Below are 25,647 nucleotides of genomic sequence, written 5' to 3'. Positions count from 1 at the left end.
TGTGTATAGATCTATACGGGAAGTCATGATCCCGCGCCTTGACTGTTAGCTACAGTCCTTTGGGTGACAGTTTGTCATAAACGTTACGACGCCTGAAGACCGTCGCCACAGGCATATTATGTTTAGTATGATTATAAAACTCACCGGATAGACAATTATTATGGTATTCTGCTTTTATGAATGGATAGCTATTAAAACTATTCTTCATCTAACAAGTGCGATCTTCTTATAGCTTTATTATATAAAACTATGTCTTAACCTTTCAAGTATGTCAGTTGCTTACGATTTTCGGTCTTGGACATTAGAGACTGCCTTTTACTTTAGGAAAATAAGGGATTTTCCTGTATCCAAAACAATCAACTAATAGGAAAATAAGGGATTTTCCTGGTGCAACTATTTACAATTCACAACGCGAACATTCATATGCATTTCACACTTTAATAAGGAAATAAGGGATTTCTTGGAAAACGTACGAACTTTGGAATGACATACATTTTCTCAAAACCGCTTATGAACTCACCAACTTAATTGTTGACACCTTTTCTTTGAAATAACTTGTATTCTCAGGGAACCGCTAAGCAGGTTTGGAAATCAACTTTTGGGGATTAACGCTCTGACGTTAATTACTTCTTTTGAAAGATGTTTATGTACTTATCTTTTGAACATGTAACAAATACAATTATGTAAACATTTTGAAACCTTATATGTATGGTGGTGTGTACTTTCCTTACTATGAACTGTTATGATACTAAATATGACGTCCTCCGCCCCCGAACGTTTCCGCCGTTCTGGTTTGGGGGTGTGACAGATTGGTATCAGAGCTTTGTTTATAGTGAATTAAGTATATCAAAACCATTATTGGTATACAACTATAAACACAACTGGGCAAAAACACTCTGAGTAAGAGTCATACTTTTAAAAATTAAATCTATTTAATTCTTTTGTAAAGTAGGCATGCATTCATTTCATATTAATAACAGTGTCAAAAATAGATCAATATAGAAGTATTATAAATAAATTGTGCAGTGCAGGTGTGCCTTGGGACATGTAATCGGAACTGGGATGAATATAGCCTGATCAACTATATTTGTCCAAGAGCCGACTAACGTATGCCAAGGAGTGTCTGCAGTGGACAAAAAATTTAAAACTTACCAAGAGCATATCATTAAGAATACTATGGGAGTATTTGGGTATCTTCGACCGTCAAACTTAAGGGTAAATTTTACATGCTTTAGCTTATAGTAAATTCTTAACCCTATTCTCGTATAGACTCAATGGCTGGATTCCATCTACCCGGAGACCCCTACTACCCCAACCAAGGTAATGGGGGATGGATTGAAGACGACCCCGAGGAAGAACCCATGGAAGACGAGGAAGAAGAAGACTCGGATAGCTCAGCCTCAGAGCCTGAGGTAATCAATCCGCCAGCCGTCCGAACTCCATCCGTTCGACCTCCTTTCAGGATGGGATTTCAAGGACCAACTCCCGTCTGGGGAAGCCACATCCACCATTGAAGTCAGCAGCAAGGATTGCGTCCTCCTTACGGTATGTGTCGGGACTTCTACGATGTCAGCGGAGGAAGTTCAGCTGATCGAGCACTCCCAGTTATGGTAGGCAAACTTGCCAATCTGGCTTATCAATCCGGAGTCCAGGCAAACCGGATTCACGAGGTTGACATAAAGATGGAGGATAACGCAGCTGATATCCGACGCCTTGACATGCTACAAAGGAATGCTCAACTCCACACCTACTCTCTCCAAGAGCAAATGACTGCAGCTCTCTCCGAAATGAGGGATTTGAGGGAGCAACAGGCTGCCTTTGACAGGCGTCTCATGGGAGCTAAGCAATCGGATGCGGAATCGAGCTCCAAGCGCAATCCGCGCCGCGAGTAGTACTCGCCTAACCCCCAAAATTTTGATATAGAATAGGACCATCGGCTAAAAGTTGTACTTTCTTTAACTTTCTGTAATCGGAGACCTTTAGAAAGGTCAATTTTGTACTAACTTTGGATGTAACGCAACCATATGTTTAATATATATTGGGCATATCTCTTTCGTGTGTTAGTCCTGTGCATTTCATCCAGGTTCATGAGTTTATCTATTGCTATTCAAACTCCATTTTGTGAATCAAACTCAAAGCCCTGTGTAGGTCAAACCAAATCCGTAAACTATTAAGGATAGTTAACTCATTATCATTCAACCCTCAACCACCAAAACTAATAATCTTTCATTCTTATGTCTTGGCAGCGCGATGCCTCCTCTTCCAAACCTAAGACCCAGGCCGGGCACGGTACCACCACCACCTCCACCACCAACTTATGATCCGACCATGGTCCAGGCTGCTATCACAGCAGCAGTAACCGCCGCCCTCTCGCAAATAAACTCCAACGGAAATGGAGGGACAGGAAGCAATACGAATCATTCCAACCATGGCACTGGTCATGGTCAAGTAAGGTAATGTACTTACAAGGAGTTCTCCAACGCAAAGCCAAAAACTTTTAATGGCACAGGGGGAGTCATTGCACTGATGCAATGGTTCGAAAAGACCGAAACGGTCTTTGAGATCTGCTCTTGTCAAGAAGCGAGCAAAGTCAAGTTCGCCGCTTGCACCCTCACTGATCGAGCCCTCACCTGGTGGAAAAGCCATGTGAAGTCCGTGACTCTCACTGTCGCCAACGCCATAAGTTGGGAGGACTTGAAAGTCCTACTACTGGAAGAATACTGCCCAAGGGGCGAGATACAAAAGCTAGAGCAGGAGCTCTGGAATCTGAAGATGACTGGGTCTGACCTAGTAGCCTACACGGCCAGGTTCAGCGACCTTGCTGCCTTGTGCCCTCCCATGGTCAACCCAGAACCGCAAAAGGTTGAGAGGTACATTTGGGGGTTGTCACCCCAGATTCAAGGTCACGTCTTGGCCTCCAACCCTATCACTTTCAACAGCACTAAGCGCCTGGCTCAGCGACTCATCGACCACGGGGTCAAACAGGGTACTGTTGCAGCTACTGCAAACCCATCAAAGGAGGTACAGGGTCAGGGAAGGCCTTGGAACAAAAGAAGGGGACAAAACCTACAGGGGAACCCCAAGAAACAACAAGTGGTAGCGGCTCATGCAGTTACTGTTCCTGCCACCACTGCACCCACAAGTTCATACAATGGGAGATTTCCGAAGTGCAACCAATGCAACTTCCACCACCACGGTCCTTGCAGTGACTTCCAATGCACCAGGTGCAATAAGAAGGGGCATACGGTCCGCTTCTGCAAGGAGCCAGCCCAACAAGCCGCCCCCACTGCTAATGCCGGAGTAAGTCGCGCATGCTTTGAGTGCGGAGCCACGAGACACTACCGCAGGGACTGCCCGAAGGCAAACAACAGGAATACCGACGGAAGGGTCCGAGTGTTCGCAATGGGACAGGATGAAGTCGTTGCAGACCCCATTGTTGTTACGGGTACATTTCTTCTCGATAACTCGTATGCATGCATTTTGTTTGATAGTGGAGCGGAGAGGAGTTTTGTGAGTCATAAATTTAAAGGTCTGCTGAAACAAATGCCCCAATCATTAAGTGAACTGTTTTTAGTAGAAATGGCCAACGGTAAAACCGAGGGCACTAAGGAGATATACTTAAACTGTACCCTAACTCTAAACGATAACCCCTTTCCAATCAGCCTCATGCAATTCTCGATTAAGAGTTTCGATGTCATCATAGGCATGGACTGGCTGAGTTCTCATCGTGCGAACATTTTATGTTATGATAAGGCCGTTCGCCTTAATCTGCCAACCGGCGAAACCCTCATAATCTATGGCGACAAACCCAGTACCACTCTTCATATTATATCGTGTATCCAAGCTCAGAAGTGCCTACGCAAGGAATGCCATGCGTTTTTAGCACATATTGTGGATGTGAAACGCGAAGTCCAGGACATCAAGAGCGTGCCTGACGTATGCGAGTTTCCCGATGTTTTTCCCGAAGATATTCCAGGAATACCACCCGCGAGACAAGTCGAATTCAGAGTCGATCTGATTCCCGAAGCTACCCCAGTAGCCAAAGCGCCCTATCGATTAGCCCCAGTGGAGATGCAGGAGCTATCCAGCCAACTGAATGAGCTACTCAGCAAAGGATTCATCAGGCCGAGCTTCTCGCCTTGGGGAGCACCAGTGTTGTTTGTGAAAAAGAAGGATGGATCATTTAGGATGTGCATCGACTACCGAGAGCTCAACAAACTTACCATCAAGAACCGATATCCCCTACCACGAATCGACGACTTATTCGACCAACTCCAAGGAGCCAACTACTTCTCCAAGATCGATCTGAGATCGGGATATCACCAGCTGCGAGTCCTGGAGAGTGATATTCCCAAGACGGCCTTCCGAACAAGATACGGGCATTACGAGTTTGTAATGATGCCGTTTGGACTAACCAATACCCCTGTCGTATTCATGGACTTAATGAATCGGGTATGTCGTCCATTCTTGGATAAATTTGTAATAGTATTCATAGATGACATACTCATTTATTCAAAGAGTAAAGAAGAGCATCGCCAACATCTGAGACAAGTCTTAGAGACATTACGAACTGAGAGACTTTATGCGAAGTTCTCAAAATGCGAGTTTTGGATTAGGAAGGTGGACTTCCTAGGTCACGTGGTCAGCGAAGAAGGAATCCACGTGGACCCATCTAAAATCAAGGCTATCAAAAATTGGTCTGCACCAACTACACCAACGGAGATTCGCCAATTTCTAGGCCTTGCTGGTTATTATCGAAGTTTCATTCAGAACTTCTCCAGCATCGCAAAGCCTCTTACCTCCCTAACTCAGAAAGGTGTGCCCTACAACTGGGGAGAAAAGCAAGATGCTGCATTTCAGACTCTGAAACAGGCCCTATGCAGTGCACCCATTCTTTATCTTTCAGAGGGGATCGAAGATTTTGTGGTGTATTGTGATGCTTCGAATCAAGGGTTGGGCTGTGTGCTAATGCAGCGAGGAAAGGTTATTGCATATGCCTCATGACAACTGAAAACACATGAAGTCAACTACACCACTCATGACTTAGAACATGGAGCTGTGGTCTTCGCTCTCAAAATCTGGAGGCACTACCTATACGGTACCAAGTGCACCATCTTCACAGACCACAAGAGCCTTCAATATATATTCGACCAAAAGGAGTTAAACATGAGCCAACGACGTTGGGTCGAATTGCTCAACGACTACGAATGTGAGATTCGTTACCATCCGGGAAAGGCGAATGTAGTGGCTGATGCCCTTAATCGTAAGGAATACTCTGGTCGAAGAGTGAAGTCATTAACCATGTCGATCCATTCGCATCTGTCAACACAAATCAAGGAAGCTCAAATAGAAGCCTTGAAACCCGAAAACATGACAGGTGAAACCCTTAGAGGGATGGACAAGAATCTAGAGATCAAGAGTGACGGAGTGTGCTACCTCATGAACCGAATCTGGACACCAAAGTTTGGTGGGTTCAGAGAGATAATTATGAACGAAGCACACAAGACCCCATACTCCGTACACCCAGGTTCAGATAAGATGTACCTGGATCTCAAGCAACTCTACTGGTGGCCAAACATGAAAGCAGAAATTGCTACCTATGTGGGCAAGTGCTTGACTTGCGCCAAGATCAAAGTAGAACATCAGAAACCCTCAGGACTACTCCATCAACCCGAAATACCTGAGTGGAAGTGGGAGCAGATTTCCATGGACTTCATAACCAAACTACCCAAGACGCAGGGTGGTGACGATACCATTTGGGTGATCGTCGACAGGTTAACCAAATCTGCCCACTTCTTGCCTATCAAGGAGACCGATAAGATGGAGAAACTAACAAGAACCTACATCCGAGAGATCGTGCGACTTCATGGAGTACCAATATCTATCATCTCGGACCGAGACAGTAGATTCACTTCAAGGTTCTGGCAGACGCTGCAGAAAGCTTTGGGAACTAGGCTTGACATGAGTACAGCCTATCGCCCACAAACTGACGGGCGGAGTGAGAGAACGATCCAAACCCTAGAAGACATGTTGCGAGCATGTGTAATCGACTTTGGTAAAGCGTGGGATGTTCACTTACCTTTAGTCGAGTTCTCTTATAACAACAGTTATCATACTAGTATCAAGACTGCTCCATTTGAAGCCCTTTATGGCCGTAAGTGCAGATCAGCTCTGTGCTGGGCGGAAGTAGGCGACACGCAGTTGGCAAAAGGCCTAGTCCCTGATAGCACTCTCACTTGTCTGGAGATCATTAGAGAAACAACTGAAAAGATCGTTCAAATTCGAGAACGTCTGAAAGCCTCGAGGGATAGGCAAAAGAGCTATGCCGATAAAAGACGAAAACCCTTGGAATTTCAGGTTGGTGACCGCGTTCTACTGAAGGTCTCACCCTGGAAGGGCATGATACGCTTTGGGAAGCGTGGAAAACTAAATCCAAGATACATTGGACCCTTCGAAATTACTTCAAGGATTGGTCCAGTGGCTTATAGACTTCAACTTCCGATCGAGCTTAACAAATTACATCCAGTGTTTCACATATCTAACCTGAAAAAGTGTTTGTCCGACGAAACTCTGGTGATTCCACTCGACGAAATCGAACTTAACGAAAATCTTAACTTTGTGGAAGAACCCGTCGAGGTCATGGATAGGGAAATCAAACGAACTAAACAGAGTCGCATACCAATAGTGAAGGTCCGCTGGAATGCTAAGCGGGGACCTGAATTCACATGGGAGCGAGAAGATCATATGCAACAGAAGTATCCGCATCTCTTCCCTAGTCCCTAAAACTTTTATTCTGTAATTAATTTCGGGACGAAATTCTCTCTAACGGGGGGATGATGTAACAACCCGTTATTTCAGGTCAATATAATGACTAAAAGTCGAGTCTTGTAACCTCTTTGTAAAGTAATAAGAATATCATCGAAAATGAAATGTTCAAAAAGCTCTGTTTGGGTACACTATGTGGTAGATATCGTGATAAGGTTTCCAAAAATATAAAGAACACTAAAATCCGAGTTATAACGAAGGAGTTATGACCAATCAAAGATTCGTAACACTACCGGTAAAGCGCTGTTAAGCATAAAACGAGAAATTTCAACAAAATACTTTTTAGCCTTAGGTATCTAAATGAAAGTCGTAGATATCTTTAAATCGCGAACATACATAAAAAGAACGCCCCAAATCTGACTTTGTATGAGGAAGTTATGAATTTTCGAAGTTTCTGACCTAGTAGTACACAGCTAAAAACTCGAAATAGAGATCGAGCGGTCTTTAGCCGACACAACCTAAACGAAAGTTGAAGACCCCGACAATAGGAATACCACAGTAAAAAGTCTGATGAAAATGGACACCAGATGAAGGAGCTAAGGAATTTAAACGGACTTTTCCAGGTCCGGCCTGTTAAAATAATATAATAAAAATAAAGTCAAAATTAGCCGACGGAGTCTAAACGAGAGTTGTAGAGCCTTTTCACACCTACACGTGCATATAAAGAACATCAAAATCGGAGCTCGTACGCGAAAGTTACGGATTTTACAACTTCGGGACACAAAACCCGAGGCTGACTCAGCCTCACGACGTGAGGGAACCATGCTCACGATGTGAGCTCGTGACTGATGGGTTCCATAGTGTCAGCCACGTCAAATCGTCGAAGAGGATCATGCTGACTAAGCCTCACGACGTGAGAATCCAAAACTCACGACGTGAGTTCCCAAATCAGCCCCTATAAATAGAAGCTTAAGGGTGCCGGGTTTGGTGCTCATCTCTTTCCATCTAAGTGTCGTTACTCTACGTGATAACCCCGAGAAGCCTTCCCGAAGCCCTGGTTTTTCATACTCGAGTCCCGAAGGAAGTTCTACACTCCCGAGATCCCCGGGTATCCCGAGATTTCAACTCTCTCTAGTCAAAGTTCTGCTCGATTCTTCTCTCGACTACTTCAAAGCAACCACTTCAATAAAGTGAGTTCATACCCCCCTTTTATACACTTTCAAATACTTTATAATGTACTTTTAATACATTTCGGGGGAGAATACAAGTAAACACTCGGTTGATCCCGAGTGAAAACGTAAAAACTCTTGTTATACTTTGCATGTATTAGACTTATCTATACAATGAAACTGTTCAACATGCAAGATTATTGCTCAAACTTAACCTTGTGGTATGAAACAAAACTATAACTAGTAATAGCCTCGTTTATACAAAATGCATTATGTCAAGAGCAACCTTTCTTGTTAAACCATTTTATGCATTCAAGGAACTCATGATTTATGCTTTGTCAAACATTGTGAAAGAGGATAAACATTGCATACAAAACTACTATTTTAATACAGACTTAGTTGAGAATCCGTGAGACGATTACATCTTCAAATGCTACCTTTGTGTTACAAAGGTACTACCTAAAGTCCTGTCTATTATAACCAGAGTCTCCCTTCTGGAGAGCATGTCAAATGTGTATAGATCTATACGGGAAGTCATGATCCTGCGCCCTGACTGTTAGCTACAATCCTTTGGGTGACAGTTTGTCATAAACGTTACGACGCCTGAAGACCGTCGCCACAGGCATATTATGTTTAGTATGGTTATAAAACTCACCGGATAGACAATTATTATGGTATTATGCTTTTATGAATGGATAGCTATTAAAACTATTCTTCATCTAACAAGTGCGATCTTCTTATAGCTTTATTATATAAAACTATGTCTTAACCTTTCAAGTATGTCAGTTGCTTACGATTTTCGGTCTTGGACATTAGAGACTGCCTTTTACTTTAGGAAAATAAGGGATTTTCCTGTATCCAAAACAATCAACTAATAGGAAAATAAGGGATTTTCCTGGTGCAACTATTTACAATTCACAACGCGAACATTCATATGCATTTCATACTTTAATAAGGAAATAAGGGATTTCTTGGAAAACGTACGAACTTTGGAATGGCATACATTTTCTCAAAACCGCTTATGAACTCACCAACTTAATTGTTGCCACCTTTTCTTTGAAATAACTTGTATTCTCAGGGAACCGCTAAGCAGGTTTGGAAATCAACTTTTGGGGATTAACGCTCTGACGTTAATTACTTCTTTTGAAAGATGTTTATGTACTTATCTTTTGAACATGTAACAAATACAATTATGTGAACATTTTGAAACCTTATATGTATGGTGGTGTGTACTTTCCTTACTATGAACTGTTATGATACTAAATATGACGTCCTCCGCCCCCGAACGTTTCCGCCGTTCTGGTTTGGGGGTGTGACATGTATGACCATGTGTATATGCTAGCTATTGATTGTTATGGTATATATTGATATATGATGGTGTACTGTGTTGAGGCGGTCATGCGTTATGATGAAGGCCAAGATAACCAGGGCGGTCCAGATAACTGAAGGAATGCGAGGCGGACCAGTCAAGCCGGAGGCCCAAAGAGCGGTCCAGATAAGATGACGGCCCAGTGAGGTGGTCCATTCATGCTGAAGGCTCTATATGCATGTGACTGTTTTTTGTTGATACTTGATGCAAAATAGTGGAAAAAAGTCGAATTTCTTGCTGTCTACACAGGGGACTCGCCGAGTCCATGGCGGGACTCGACGAGTCCAAGCATAAACTCATCCTACTCGTCGAGTAGGTTCTTGCACTCGACGAGTAGGAGCCCCAGGGTGCAGATTTTCGACTTTTGCTGCTGGAAATGGACTAGAAACAGTACCCTAAACTGTTTTGGTGTTTTAAAACTTGTTTTTGTTGGTGTAATGGTTGTTCTAATCCATTTACAATAGCTAATATCAAAATTACATGATTATATGTGTTCATATGTTCTTGAAATTTTAATATGACTATTCATGTTCTTATGAGTTCTTCATAGATCATAGGAATTACTTGTTTAATGCTCAATTCATGATCTTTATGTGTTTTAATGGAGTCCATAACTTGTCCTCAAGTTATGGATTACCAAAAGTCACACTTTTAAAGTCCATTAAAGAAACACATAGGTTACACAAAATTAAAAATCACTCATTTTATTAAACCATTAACTCATAAGTTATGAAAGATGAAAAGTTTTGAAAGTTACAAAACTTGCCCTCAAGTTTTGGAACATGTAAAGTCACATTAAAAACTTTAGTTCCAACCCCTAGAATTTTAAAAGTTAAAATTCAACCCTTATACTTTATAATATTACAAGTTTAATAATAATTATATATATATATATATATATATATATATATAAGATTAATTCGTTTTACCGCAAGTGGGCCTCATTCACGAAGCCGGTCTATAAGGGGGGTATAAGGTTGTTGCCTATAAAATGGCAGCTTAATGGGTGTCCACTCTCACCCACCACTTCCTTGATCGCTGGAGGGTCGTTAGCCGAATGGGTAGGACAAGGACTAGAATTCTCCCCTCATTAAAAGTATTAATGATGAATATAAAGTAACTAAATGTTTTATTATTCTCAATCTTAGTTACTTTAGGAAAAAGTGAATAAGGTGCTAACCCATGAAATTACACTTTGCACTTTGCTTAAGTCGGTTAGTGGAGCGTGTGTGGTTAACCGGCACACTAACTTGGACTTAACAAGGTAGGCAAAGGGTGACTTAAGGTTTTTCATAGGTCGGTGGAGCGCGTGTGGTTAACCAGCACATCGATTAAGTGGAAAACATTAAGGGTACCATGTAATTTGCATGGTTACTTCACTCCTTGTTTTGTGATCCTTGGTATCCCAGTCACAAAACATGAAGGGCACACTCGAGATTGAAACATGCCATTGAAAGTTTAATGAATCTCAAAAGATCTAGGAGTTTCAAATCCAATTAAAACCTAATAATTTATTTCGTTTTTCATGGTGGAAATTGGTGAATCGTCATTCACCTACCTTCAAATATTTTATAGCTTGGATTACGACATCCCTCTTCCAAGTTATAAAATATTGTGTTGGGTCCTAGCCTTAATATTTCATATGGGGTGTTATATTAAGGACTTAAAATCAACTAACTTAAATATCTCCCATTGCAGATGTCTGGTTTAGACAACTGTGATCTTCCCAAATCTCATGGAAATCATATTACTCTACCTCCACCTCCTCCATTTAGACTTGAAAGGTTCAAGGTCACTCAAGCTCTACTAGAAATGAAACATAATGATGGAAGACCTGTGTACACTCATGTCTTAAGAATGAAGTCACACATTGACAGGTTGAGAATGTTGGGTGCTGTTATTTGAAGGAAGTTTGCTATTGACTGGGTTCTTCAGTCACTTCCTGAGTCGTATAGTGAGTTTATTAAATACTACTGTATGACAGATCACGACATGACCCTAATAGATCTTTCTTATTTGCTTGTTGCTGCTGAATCGTCAATGATTTGGCGCAAAAGTCAAGCAAATATGGGCGAAAGGTCTATTTCTCAAACTTCCATGGAAATTGATAATGGTAACATTGGAAGTCCAGAAAAGCTTTCTCTTCCCAATGGAAAGGGATCCACCTTGGTCAAACCGGTTGACCAAAAGGTAAAGGGAAAAGCTAAGTCTGTGATAGTCCCATGTACCATTCCCAAAGAGTCCATATGTTTTCATTGTCAAGAGAAGGGGCATTGGTTGCGAAACTGCCCTAACTACCTGAAAGATCTAAGAGAAAAGAAAAAAAAATCAAGCATATTTGACTCTACTTCACGTAATTCCACTATCCAACTCTATTAAGTTCCTTATTGATGATTCTTAATACAAAATGTGACTCGGTTACATTTCTTTTTTGTGTTTGGCAGGATCAAGCAAAGGGAAGGAAACTTAAAGGAAAGGTATGTTGAATTTGATCGCAAAGATGGATTTCAATCGCATGGTTTGAAGATCGGATTCTTGAGCTACTACTTAGAGAGTTATGATAGATTGCTAGGTAATATGTAATATCATAGTTTCCATTTAAAGTTGCATTGTAAGGAAAGTTTTTTCGCATTTGATAAATAAATAAAATTTTGCTTTATTTTATATCTCCTTGCAATGGCATTTATGGAAAATTGATGTTTCTATGGTTCTAGCAATAATGGAAATGTGAATTTGATTTTTCATTTGTGGTAATGTCTAAATTTACCAAATAAGGAAAGATTCTCATCACCCAAGTCTCAATTGGACCGAAACTTGGAATCATGCAAGTCGTATAGTATGATGAGTGAGAACTTTCAGCTTTGGAAAAATTAAGACTAGTTCCTTGTTCGCATGTATATGGGAGTCAAGTGAAGGACTAAGGGATCGAGTACACATTCTTGTGCACTAGTCAAGTCCACCACAAAAGATTGATAAGACGATTCGTCATGATTTACAAAGGTTTAGTAAATATGGTTATACTTACAAGTTAAGTATAATTCTGAAACATTGGAAAAAAAAGCTTCAATGTATGACATAACGAATGAGAAGAATCAAATTAGGCAGAAAGATAAAAGTTTCTCAAATCTGAAAAGATGGGAGAGTACTTTAGTATCATGTTGTGTGATCATCTTAATGATTAAGAAACCATGTCACAATTGATTTTCTAAGGACATCTTAGTGCATTCCTATGGCTAAGAAGAGGAATCAAGAATTGCTGAAATGGTTGAATCAAGAAGATGAGTCATACTTCGTTCCAAAACAAGTCATAGAGTCATACTCCAAGACTGTAAGTTGAGTGACGTATCTTAAATAAAGGTTTATAACACTAGTCAAATGTAAGAGTAAAAGTGTCCTACTCTTGTACATTTGAAATTGGTAAGTTGTGATGTTTTGGATAAAACAAAGACCAACCAAGGCCAATTGTGCAAAGTGTTTCTCTTGATAAAGAATCTGCACTATCTCTTGAATATTTGGAAAGTGAGTCTTATATGTCAAGAGGACAGTGGGAGTCTTAAAGATCTTGGAAAAAGGATTCTAGATCTAATCAAGAAGGAAAACCTATAGTTTATCACTAGCACACGACCTGAGGTTTATAACCTATCGTGTTGACATATTCTTATTTCTGTGCCCATTCCAGTTAAAGTTGGCTTTGCATATGAGTTTTGAGAGTTCTTAATTGGTTGCATAACAGCTTGGAAGCAATGGCAGGCCCTTGAGCTGCCAGGTGGCAAGAAATTAAGATTGAGTTCAGTCCATATGAGTTTGGATTTGTCATTATTCTTGTCTTGTGATTATGGCATTGACAAATTCACATGGATAAGAATACATACACCATAAAATCTAAGTGTCATAAGGTTTCTCTCCGATTCATGAAAATGATGGTGAGGAAACACTTTCACTAAGTAGATTTTAAGTAGATAACAGTTGTGATATTTGCATTCTCAAAGTCGTTAGTGGAGCGTGTGTGGATAACCGGCACACTAACATGGACTTGTGAGAAATGACAAAGGTGTAAACAATTGAGACTATGATTACGACATTCCTTTTCATAGTTCTGAAAGTGATTAAACACACATACGTGCTACCTAAGGAAAGGTGTATGATTTTGATAAAGTTTTATCAAAAGCATCTCGTATCAGAAATGTGAACTTTGGTAAGAAGGTCAATAAAGTATTGATTTCTAGAAGTCCAGCTGATTTCTGAGTACATGTCGAAGCTAGTGGGAGCATAAGTATTATGCTAATAATCATCATGCAAGTGGGAGCATGATAATTATGATAAGTGTTGCAAGTTAGCAATTTAATTATAGAAAACAAAAAGGTTTCAATTGGGAAAAGTTGTTTTGCTATAATTAAGGGAGAGGAAATTATACTTCACTTCAATTCTAAAAGCTTAGATTGAGGTTTTAATCATATTTAGTCAAGGATATATATATGAATTTCATGTTGGAATGGCTCAACATAAGGAAATTCTATATATGGGTCCATTATTTGCGTTCTAAAATTCGATTATGATTACCACATCCCTCTTCATAATCTGAATTATGAGAACTTGGCGAATAGAAATAGAAATATTATAGCAAAAGACTGGTCTAGTATCATGTCTTTATGAATCGTGTCCCATATGCTTCGGATAGAGGATCGATTGCATGTGCTATAATATTCAATTGTTCTAAATTTTTTCAAAATTCCTAGAGCATTAAAAGGGGAAAGTAGTAGAACTGGATATGACTAATTTGATTAAGAAATTGTCGAGGACAATCTAATGTTTACCAAAGATTGGTTGCTCAGGGACAGTTGGAAGTATAGTGTTAATTTTGGAAGGACCATATTGACATATTCTTAAAAGAGGCAACTATTGTGCATAAGTGATAGTCAAAATGAGAATGTTGAAATATTCCCATAGGTGGAAGCTATACATTAAATATGTGTAAGATTAGGAAACTTAATGCAAGAAGAATGTTCAAAGCAATGAACTTTGAATATGAGACTTCGTTTCCATGGAATTGATCTCCATTGGAATACTCTGTAAGGTCTGTTGACAAGTCTTTGTGACCTTGTGCATAATCATTACAAGAGGACCACTGCATATAAGTTTAGAATCTAACAGATTTAAGTAAATGCCAGGAATCTGGGATTCGTGCATTTGCAGTATGGATTTGGGATTGTGAAATGAGAATCATTGGAAGTATGTTCAATCGATCTATTTCACAGAGTAAAGATCATAGACAAACTTAGTGTGCATACTTGATGTATTGCATAACTAATGTTTAGACAAACATAGTGTGCATACTTGGTGTATGCAATGACTAGTGTTTAGAAAACATAGTGTACATGCTCGGAGCATTGGACAGCTATTGTTTTAATTCAAGTCTAAAGCTGATAGTTTGAAACAGTACACAATGAATAATGTGCAATCAATATGGTGATAAATAAAAGGTGTTTTATTTATATTCATAAGTTCTGAGACCATAGTTGATTCGATTATTCTTGTGTTTCACTTTGCATGTTTTGACTTCTAGAATAACTAGGTCGCTCTTCCTGAATGACTAAGTTATTCAAACCATCCACAGTCGGTCATATGTTGGAAGTAGATATGAATCAAGACTGTCATGGGTTGGATTGTAGATGTCTAAGATGTTGGACAAAGTGGTGCTACAACACTCATGAGTGCTCATAAGTTCTGAGTATCGGATTCAACCCACGCTCACTGGTATCACTTCATGGAATTTTATCTCGAGTGATCGTGAGACGGTAATATCATATAAGTCTTCAAACCTAGAGATATGACTTGTTGCCTATGAATTGGTTATATATTGATCGTACGAAAACGCATTGGCAACTCGATGTTATAAAACGTGCCTTTGTGTATGATTCAACAAGTAGTAGATCAAGCATATGAGTCGAAGTTTTTCTATTCCTTCTTGGATTAGAAGCGATATCTGGGCCCCTCGATGATTCTGTTTTGACCTATGTACCGGGCCCGGTCAGAACTAAGTTGATATGTTCACTTAAGTTCTATGTCAAACAAATCGGAAATCGGGAAACAAACTGTTGGACAATAAGTAAGACATTGTTCCATGTATTTGTCCGGCTGATATCTAGAACAGAGGATTATATAATCACTTATCTTAAATGGAGTATCATCATCATCTCAGTTCCGCGAGACCTTGAAAAGATCTACAATTGTTGGTCGGTTCCTAAAGTCATACTTGCAGTTATAGTTATTAGACTTATCCAAGTGGGAGACTGTTGGATTAGGTGTCTAAGTTCATAATTATTTCTGGGTTGTACTTTACCCGACCCGACATGGTTCATTTGGGTTGCATGGCATCATGCATTTGGATAAACTAAAATGAGAGAAATAACACTTATGGTTTATTAATATATTATAAGTCCTAATATATTAATAATATTATTTAATTAGTATTGATCAAGAATTAATCTAGTATTAATTAAGTGAGCAAAAGATGACTAATTAAATATATGGGTTGATTATGTAAATCATCCATAACTTGTATAGTGGGCTAAAGGCTCCATGGATTATCAAGTTAGGCTGAGGTCCATAGGATGCTCCATGGGAGTTACAAACCTATGGGTCATGGAAATGAAGAGCCATGTTACATTAGGGTTTACATGGTGTAACCCTAATTGTAACACACTATATAAAGAGTATGAAGCTACCAAAATTGGGCACTAGAAAGAATAGAGAGGGCTAGCCGATTTTCTAAGTGTGTATCATTTCTCTCAAGTTTAATTCAAGGGCATTTGGTGTTGTGTGAGACATTTGAGGCATCACACTTGGGGTGCTAGGCTCACAAGGTTTTCAAGGAATCCAATAACTACAAGGTTTGTATTTCTAGCTATCTTTTATGATTAAAAGTTCCCCATGTATGCTAGATAGGATTAAGAACCTTGGAAATCAAATTTTGCATGTATTTTAGACAAACATAGATCCAAGGTTTATAGGGTTGCATGTACACCTTAGGAGTGTTAGAATGCTCAAAACCCAACAGCCTTATATGCCTATTGTATGTGCTTGTAGACTTGCATGCTAGTACTGATCAGTCAGTGATAGGATAGCATGTTTAGGTTATGTCTGATTGTATGAACCTTTGAATTGCATGTACAGACTCCTGAGTAGAGGATAGAATGGTTTGATTGGAATGTGATGGTTAGATTTTCCATTGTCTGAATTCTGCTTGCTTTGTGCTTTGTGGGACTCTTAGTAATGTGAGCTAGCTATATTCATGAGGTAGCTAGTTGACATTATTGGGAATCTTTCAGCAGCTGAGGACTGGGTGAGTTCGGGAACCTAGGAAAGCCTAGGATATGTTTCAGTAGGTTAGTAGTGAGGCTCAGTGAGACTTGGATGTACCATTTTGAGGAAGTAACTTGGAGGATTCGGGAGGATTGCTGAGGAAAGTATGGATAGGTGTGGAAGGTAGTATTGGGCCCGTACTACTTAAAGCACATGATCCATACTCGAATCGGTGAGAGTATTGGAGAATCTGAGAAGCTTCTGGGAGGAGTTTGTGACCTGGTTTGGGGACAGAGGATGTTCCAGTTGTTGCAGCTTAGCCATTGGCAAGTGAGCTAGTGAGCGTGACAGGGTGTCAGACCCTGAAGGATATGATTTCCAAGAGTTGCAGATGCGAGATCGATTTGGAGCACCCTGGGAGCAGAGGTTCGTGCCAGGTGCATATAGTAGAGGGTATCGGGAAGAGATCCATGATTTCTGATCCTCATGTGAAAGGCCAGCAGGGCCGGAGTCAGTACTGCACGTACGGGAAAATGCACAAGGGAGTTTGTCGCTCCAAGGGTTTAGGCTGCTACAAGTGTGGCGGGGATGATCATGTCGGCTGAAGGTGATCTGTATCCCTCCAGATGTTGCGGGTATGTCATCTTCTACTACTGCTAGATGGATGTTGGGAATATGTATCGCTTTGGAATTGTGAGTGAGTTGGATAAGTCAGACCTCGAGTCGGTTTTCTACTAGTGTCTGGGTTATCAAGGATCATATATGCCATCCTGCATGCTGAAAGGTCCTTGATGAACCCACAGAGGGACGTACCTTGCGGAGCGAGTTCCGCGTGTACCGTTATCATCCCAGATCTTTGTCAAGATCTGTGCAGGAGTATTGTTTGGAAGATCCTCGGTCAGTTATCTAACTAGTTATTGTGTAAATTAAATCATATGATTTCATATTAATATATTAGAACTTATAATATATTAATAAATCATATATTAGATCTGTGCAGGAGTATTGTTTGGAAGATCCTCAGTTAGGGTTAGAGTGATAGTTCTCCAGTGAAGTCAGCGTTCAGGGGTTCTATCATTGTTCAGGTGTGGTCGACAATTGTCTGTGGATGAACTTTGGATTTCAAGGCACCACCGTTGCTAGGGAAGGATTGGTAGCATGAAGATAATGGAGTCAGTTGCGAGTGTTGGATGCATAAGTGGTTGGTCATCAGATGTTCAAAAGAATGGTATTTCCGCATGGGCTGTGTACGGTTAGAGTTCAGTGGTGCTGCGAGATTGGAAGTGGGAATGAGGATTTGTCAGCCAGAGTGAAGGTTACGGCCTTCAGTTGGCAGCATGGTAGATGGACTAAGGTGTCAGACTGGACCAGATTTCAAGAGTACTCTTTGAGATTTCAGAGGATGGGCCGATCTTAAGGTTTGACTGGTAATTGATTGTTAGCATTGGTAAACTCAGATTGTCGGCAGTGGACTATTAGGAAGTAAGAAGGATTAAGAATCCTTCAATTCTCACGTGCCGCGAAGACTTAGTCGAATCTAAGTGGGGGAGAGACTTTTTGTAAAGTCCTCTAAATGTGAGTTCTGGTTACGCGGGGTGCAATCTCTTGGGTACCTTGTCAACCAGAAGGGTATTCTAGTCGATCCGGCCAAGATAGAGGCCGTGATGCAGTGGGGGATTCCGAGGTCTCCATCTGAGATTCGGAGTTTCCTGGGTCTAGCAGGTTATTACCGGTCTCCGAGATTGTGGTTCCTTTTACCCGACTGACCAAGAAATCGATGGCCTTTTGTTGGGGGCCTGAGCAGCAGACAGCCTTAGAGACTCTCAGACAGTGGTTGTGCGAGGCACCGATTCTCACCATGCCAGAGGGTGTAGATAATTTCGTGGGTTACTATGACGCTTTGATCACGGGCATGGGTACGGTACTGATACAGTGAGGTCACATGATAGCAGGTTTCGGGAACCAGGTTAGAGTTCCGGTTAGGACTCAAGTTCAGTGATGTGTTAGGTCGAGTGCATGTTCGAATCGGTTGGAAAGTGTTGTAAGACTACGGGGGTAGCCGTAGCATTCACTAGTAGTCAGATAGTATGGAAAGTGTTGTAAGACTACTGGGGTAGCCGTAGCATTCACTAGTGGTCAGTTAGCATGGGAAGTGTTGTAAGACTGCGGGGGTAGCCGTAGCATTCACTAGTGGTCAGTTAGCATGGGAAGTGTTGTAAGACTGTGGGGGTAGCCGTAGCATTCACTAGCAGTCAAATAGTGATAGAGTGTCGTGAGACTACGGGTAGTCGTAGCATTCACTAGGTTGGTAGATGGCATGAGCGTGTTGTTGGAACGCGGAAGGAACAGTAGCACCCACCAGTCTGGGTGTAGCAGTGAAGATATGGAAATCCACGGATAGGATTTCGGAATTTCCCAGAGGGATTAGATCTGGTTGAGCCAGTGATAAGACTATAGGAACGCCACTACAGTTATGAGATCAGGGAAGCAATGGACTGCTTAAGGACGTGTGAAATAAGGCTACCATTGGTCAGGTAGCAATCACTTTCAGTCTTCGATTTGATGATGACAGGATTCGATGCATGGACCCAATTGGTTAGATCAGGAGGTTGTTAGAGCCATAGTGGTAAGATAACTAATGACAACCATTGACATACAAGGATATCGATCAGAAGTCGCGAGGAGCGACTGCGTGTGGGTCTTCTGACTCCGCAATCGGGTCGGGGCCCGGTATTTTAGATGATTAGCGAACGAATTGAGACCAGTCAGGTCTCGTTAGATTCCGGAAAGCAGCCATGTGGCAACATACTGCTTCAGGCAGTTCAGCGTTCGGGCAGTTTTAGCATTTGGGCAGTACTAGTATTTGTGATCTAGGTTACAAGTTCGGGCGGAATACCAGATTGTTTGGGTCATGCAAAATGACTGGCAAGGATAATTGGGTCTGTGATCTCAGTTTTCTAGTGGGGACCACAGGTTATCAGAAGTTAAGCAGTCAGTTGAGGGATAGACGGACTGGAATCAACGATAATGACTCAGTATGAGTGGTCTGTCAGGGATTCAGACCATCTCGAGGCAACATATTTTAGATCGGGTAGATGTTGTCCTGTTGCGAGGAATTCGTTCACCTGCGGATTTTAGGGCTTTGCGAAGATTGGTCACGACTACCCTTGGAAGGCTAGGGTGTGCCCAGGATGGTGATCATGTTACTAGAGTGGTTGGATGTGTAAGGAATGGTAAGGAATGATTTCGAGGACGAAATCTAATTTAAGTGGGGGAGAGTTGTAACACCCCGTTTATTTCATAAATGAATAGACGAAATTACTGTACGAATCGTAGCCCTAAAATTTTAATTATATAGCAGGGTATTGATTTTGGGAAGCCAAACGCCATAAGTTGGATTATTCGAGGGTTAAAGTATAAATTTGAGATTTGTTTTGTAAATATTTTATGAAAACAGGGGCTAAAGAGTTAATTATGGACCTTCTTTGAAAATAATTGTAGAGGAGGGGCTGCATGGTAATTATGAGGACTTAAGTTGAAGGGTTTTTGGTTGGCTGGGGTTAAAAAGGTAAAATTCGAACTTCATTTGTAAAGGATTTCAAGGGGTAGGGTTTAAGTGGTAAATTGTAGACTTCTTTTGGAAAAAATTATGGATGGGAGGGGCTAGAAGTGTCAAAACTGTATGTAAGTTATATGGGATACGGGTTAGAACCCGTCACCCTACTTCGCAGCCTCCATATATATATATATATATATATATATATATATATATATATATATATATACATCAAGTGTTCCTAAACCTAACCCTAATAACAAATCAGCCGCCACCATATCATCTCCACCCTCCCAGCCGTTACCTCCCTCCTCATCTAGCCACTCCGATCAACCGAGGCCATCAGCAGACCATGTTGCCGGCGAAAGACATCCCTCGCGCCACTGTTTCATTCCAATGACAAGCGTGGTTGTAGCCGCTGTTTCCGCTCTAAACCACCACCTTCCCATCCTGTTACTTCTCCGCAGCTAGTGACCGGCGTCCGCCGCTGCTGTCTGGAGGCTTCTCAACACCGTTGACGTCTTCGTCCGCCTCATGTCGCCGTGAAATGGTGGCTGGGTTGTGGTTTGTGATGTAGTTGTGTGGGTGTGTGTGTGGCTTCTGTCGACCGGAGATCATGAAGAACCACCATGGTCGTTGACCATGGTGGCTGCCGCAGACGACGATGCTGTTGCCGCGAATGGCCGCTGCTGCCGCCCGTTTTCTATGCTACCGCCGTCGCCACCCACCATAGGTGGGTGTTGGGTTTATTTGTCCGAGCAAAAGGATGTGGGTGCATGATTCTGCTTCAAGATCCATGTGGTTTGAGTGTCTTCTTGACTGGGAACCAAAAGAGATCACAAACCACCACCGTGAGGTGGTGGCTGCCGTCCCAAAAGTTGTTGTTGTCGCCGCCGTGAGCCACCAGGTGGGTGGCTGGGGTGCATCTCGCAAATCTGAAGCATGTATGTGTGTGTTGTGTATGGTGTTTGTTTGGCCGGAAAATCAAGTATAACCACCACCACCACCACGTGCCACCGCCGGCCGCCATTAGGTTGTTGTCTATATGTGATTGTATTAGTGTGTGTGTGTGATTATTGGAGTTTAGCATTGTAAAATGTAACTAGAAAGGGGAAAATGGAAAGAAACTCAAACCACCACCGTAGGGTGGTAGCTGCCGCCACCGACCGCCGTGTCGGGTGGTGGTGTGCCTTGTTTGGATTGTGACTCGTTTGGAATGTTTGGACAAGGGACTAAAACCCTAATGGGCCCAATGAAGCCTATTGGGCTTAATAAACCCTAATGGGCCCAATGAAGCTTAATGGACCTAAAAGCCCAAAGATATGACTAATGGGCCTAATGAGCCCTAATTGACCTAAGGACTTGATATTGGGCGTATTGGGTTAAGATGGGAATGAAGACCCTAATTAGGGTTTACAAAACCCTAATTTTGGAATTATGGGCTAGGACTTATCGGGACCCACATTTGGGCCATTAGAATGGAATTGTGAATCACACCCAATCACACCATATGACTTAACTAGTAGAGTGATGGCCTTAATAGATCAAGTCCTTAGTGGGTTAAGTGAGAAATACTTAACCCTAATTGTCATTTTATGTGAAACTCTAATTTCACTTGGGTTTATTGTTGGGCCTTGATGATTGGGTTATTAATGGGCCATCCAAGAATAATCTTATGGACTAGAATATGTTTATGGGCTTAGGATAAGACCCATATGAGGGTTTGGGCCCAATTTGGAAAATTGGGCCATAGATGGGCCATACTTTGGGCCTTTATGATTATGTGATATTGGGCCATTAGAGTGTCAAATGTTGGACTGGACTAAATGGTTGGGCCTTTGAATAAGACCATGTAAAGGTTTGGGCCCAATTTGGAAAATCGGGCCATATGTTGGGCTTTGATTCATAGTTGACTTTGGGCCTATGGATTAGGCCTTGGGCTTGAATAAAGCCAACCTTGGGGTAATGTAGTAATTATCCAAGTATGTATTTATGGTATGATGGGGGAACTCACTACCGGTTGAAAGATACCGAGGGATAGGCATTATGTGGTATGATGGGGGGAACTCACTAAGCTTCGTGCTTATGGTTTTCAGTTTTGGTTTTAGGTACTTCGTTTCCAAGGGAAGGGAGCCGGCTCGATCGCAGCGCATCACACCATGTTTTCCGCACACGAGATCCTTGGGATTACACTCTGATATGGTTTTATGATACTATGTTTTGATTGTTGACACTTTGGTTTTGACATGATATATTATTATGAATGTTTTTATACTAATGGTTTTATGTAATAACTTAATTGAAACGAAATTTTTGGCCTGTATTTTTGGGACGTTACATCGACAGGTCATAATTTCTTCGTTATAACTCGGATTTCGGCATTCTTTATATCACCGGAATCCTTGTCACGACTACTAAAACTTTCTTCATAGATATCGGGTTTGTCGAACATTTTATTTTTGACGCTTATTTTTATTATATCTTTCCAAACAAGTATATATAATCATATAAAATCACATAATTCACATAATATTCAAGTAATTCATCATTATTACTTTAAAATAAGTTACACTGGTTGACCTTGACTATTACATCATCGAATTAATGCTTAGCCTCGAAGATGGGCGTTACAGACTCCTCGAAGTAGAATTGGTATACGAAATAAATCAATAAGGAGAGTATCCTAAAAGTACAACAATATATAACATAAATACGGAGAATGAAGATAATAAGGCAATATTATCAACAATGTATAGGATTAGCCTGTAAACGATGACGTTAGTGTCCATTAACAACGGAAATCCGAAGTATCTAAATAAATAAGTAATAATAAAAGCATTGGACATAACTTATAAACAAAGATCCTAATCATTACATAAGAAGTATTTTGCGATATACTGTTATAAAGAAGATTTTTCTTATACTTAAGTAAAAAACTGTGAACTCACCAACATTATGTTGACATTTTCTAAATTGCATGTATTCCTTGGGAAATAAAGGATTGAAGCACACATTAGATCATGACGCAAGGATATATACTAGTAATATGTTTCATTATGTAAGCCTAATGTTCAAGGCATTCGAACCAATGTAACCCCTGTTTTCGGAAAACACAAATATGATATTTATGTTCAATATATATTAAATATCTGTAATCCAACATTTTAACGTCACACAACCCAACGTTTCCGCCGCCGGCCAGGGGCGTGACACAAATATGTTGCAAAAACCATTTTAATGGTTTGGAAGGGTATGACTATGTGGATAGATCAAAGACTTGACCCCTACGGGTATGGATGCACAACATTGGAATACTACTATTGACCACTTGATTCTTACCGGATAAGCATAAAAAATGATCCAGTGAAAACACATAATGCTAGAAGAAGCAAGTAATTAAGAATCGTGGAGGGACGTGAAGCTACAGTAGTGCTTGTTTCAAGAAAGTAAGTTACATTAATGTTTAGTCAGTTATAAAATATTTTTATAATGTTTATTCAAGTACAATATATTTTTTTAATGTTAAAGAGAATTTGAATAGACTTAAAGCATATCACCATGGGAATGTCAATAAACAAGGGGAATTCGTTGACCCATTATTCGAAGACCAATATGTAAGTTTTTATTACTTAAAAGTGAAGTAGATTGTTGTTTTTTTTGTTCTAGTTTTAAAGTATACCCACAATCTTTGTGAAATACATAATGGTTTAGTTGGTGAGATTGCTTTACAAACTCAGCACATAACCTCCTCCGTTGGTGATCCGAACTTCATTGATTGGGTAGGCATATTTGAAAAGGTGTTAGGTTCTCTAAGGGGACATGTGAGAGGCATCGATCCTAAACCACCTTCCGCAGCGGGTACGAGTGGTCCCTTTCAGTGGCAATCCAATCATAGTCACTGTCCCAAGCACCACAACCAACACATGTACTTATTAAACTCTTAAAGAATTTGATAACTTGGTACTTTGCTATATTGTTAAGGACTTGATGCATTTTATAGTAAATTTTGGTAGTTTGGTACTTTGCTTATTTGTTAAGTGCTTAATTTGTTATGAATTGGTTGTTTGTTAAATTGTTAAGGATTTAATTGATTTGGTAGTTTGTTAAAATTTTAAGGAGTTAGTTGATTTGGTATTTTGATAGTTTGTTAAATTGTTAAGGACTTAATTAATTTGATAGTTTGATAGTTTGTTAAATTGTTAATGACTTAATGTGCTTATGATATAATTGTTATTTAATAATAATTTGTTTTTTGAGTTTGAGATTTTAACTTGTATACCTATTTTGTAAGATGTGGATGTTAACGTTTTTCTCCAAAACCTGGCGTTTGTGACACAAATTAGAGATATTATCCGTTCGTTTAATAACCAAATCAACAATGCAAGCAACGACAATCCGAAAAATGATGATGGGATCATTTATGTAATGTAATTATCTTATTTGATGGTTTATGTAATGCAACTTTTCTAGATTATAATTTATGTGATTTTGTAATTTCTACATTTTTATAATACAAATTAAGTCCCTTCGGGGACATCCGATAAAATTGGAACGATACAGAGAAGATTAGCATGTATAATACAAATTAATATAAAATATAAATTTTATTAAAAAATAATACAATTAGCGGCGACAACTTTTTCCGACGACATGCATCAATTGTGATGACATGCATCTCCGGTAACCTTGGTTGGAACTCCGACCGCTTATCAAAATGTTACTAGCGATGACGCCTTTTGCAACGACAATAGCTTTTAGCAACGACGACTACTAGAGACAACACTAATAGCGGTGTTTTTTGAGTACTGGCTACAAAGTAATAGCGGAGATCCTTTAGCGACGACATGTCGCCGCTAATCCTTTTAGCGACCATTTCAGGTATCAGTGCGACGCTTTTTGTCGTTGCCAATAGTGACTTTTTTGTTGTGTTAGTTAATATAATATAACATTTAGCAGCTAAAACTATATAAAAATGGAAAAAAAAAACACAAAAATAAGAAGTGGATATTAAATAAATAAAAATAAGAAAATGATAAGTGTCTAATTGAATAAAAAATAACATGTGATAAAATAGATCTTTATTTATTAATATAAATATATTTATTTAGCTTTTTTATAGTGTTGTTTTCTAATTTTTAATAGTCATAACATTGTCTTCAAAATGTATTATTGACGGTTATTTTCTTATGAAAATAAAATTTTATATTCATTCAAAAAATGCATAACCCACTAAAATATTGATAATATCATGAGAATATTACAAATCTACCCAAAAAGGCTAATGAATTTTTACTTAATAACCAACTATAGCCATCCAAACTGTAGATTTTGCATGTTATTATTAAAAAAAAAAAAACCATTTTTTTGCACTAAATTGTAGATAAAAATACCCACCTGTTGTATGCTCTCATTCGGTTGCTATTTGGATTTTGGACGAACACCAATCGGCTGCTATTTCCATAAAAGACCCTACATTTTGATTTTTT

General features: G+C 40.1%; 1 pseudogene; it reads left to right on the top strand.

Moving 5' to 3' along the window:
• Nucleotides 1-24,682: 24,682 nt before the first annotated feature.
• On the top strand, nucleotides 24,683-24,771 carry LOC145141545 (U6 spliceosomal RNA; annotated as a pseudogene).
• The last annotated feature ends 876 nt before the right edge of the window (nucleotides 24,772-25,647 follow it).

Source organism: Lactuca virosa, chromosome 9, assembly GCF_052849685.1.
Source record: "Lactuca virosa cultivar CGN04683 chromosome 9, Lactuca_virosa_CGN04683_v6, whole genome shotgun sequence".
Lineage (NCBI taxonomy): Eukaryota > Viridiplantae > Streptophyta > Magnoliopsida > Asterales > Asteraceae > Lactuca > Lactuca virosa.
This window is presented reverse-complemented; position numbering and strand designations above follow the sequence as displayed.